The following is a 1,030-nucleotide window of genomic DNA, read 5'->3' as shown; positions in this document are numbered from 1 at the left end:
AAGTGTCTTAACATAATAACTAAGAAAATGACATGAAGGCTGTGTTAACCAGTTTGATGAAAATATTTCAAATTGTATATAAAAACAGCACACTGTACCCCATGACAGTATCAATGTACACAGCTATGATTTAATAATAAAGAAAAAAGAGTTGCCCCAGTAGAACAAAAGATGCTTTTGTTACTCAGGAATTTACAAAGACCCAAGGGGCTCTGTTTCAGGAACCCTGGTCAGAGACCAAATATTAGAACAAAAGATTCTCTTAGCATCTCTTTGTAGAAGGGCTTAGGAGACTTGTCTCAGGAACCAGGGGCAGAGACAAATATATTATTCAACAACATCACAGTGTTCTAGCTTGTCGTGCCAACTTTGAGTCCTCTCAGATACTCAGAGATAGTATCTCTGCCTATTATCTGTTTTCATACATCACGTTCAGCTTTCTAGGTCACCCCACAATGCCCATTAAGGTGCTGTGTTTTCTTTGATTTGAAGGTAGAAGCCAGAGCTTACAAGCAAACCTCTGACATTTAAACTTTGCAGTGATAGTCCACACCATGAGGTGACCCTCACCCTTCCCTCCATGCCTGACATGGGCTCTGGGACGGTAGAGTGCGGCACCCTTTATGACACCCCTTTGGTATGCTGCTTAGGATCAAGTTCCTAGCATTCTCATTGGTTTTATTTTTATCAATGAGCCCATTCTATAATAGCTATACTTCCATCCTGGATGTGACCTTGGAAAGTCTCTAATTAAAGGTTGATTTCACTTTTCTGCCTTGCCCCCCTTACTTCCAATTTGAAAGCTCTCTGAGTCTCGTCCTTTTGGGTTTATATGAAGGCATCGTTTAGTAGGTACCCCAGGCCACTGATGACCAATTCAACATTCAGCCCCTCTCCCCTCGCCAGGTAGCTCTGTTGGTTGGTGCTGCTAAGAAGCAGCCCCAGTCCTGAGGGCATCCAGTTTCTCCATGTAGTTGTTTCATGGTTTCTGAGGAACTCCTCCCCATGGAGTAGATTCTTTCTTTCTTTC

This window comes from Otolemur garnettii, unplaced genomic scaffold (assembly GCF_000181295.1).
Source record: "Otolemur garnettii isolate 467f Iridium unplaced genomic scaffold, OtoGar3 scaffold00008, whole genome shotgun sequence".
Taxonomy (NCBI): Eukaryota; Metazoa; Chordata; class Mammalia; order Primates; family Galagidae; genus Otolemur; species Otolemur garnettii.
The sequence above is the reverse complement of the archived record's forward strand: the minus strand, read 5'-3'. Positions refer to the sequence as shown.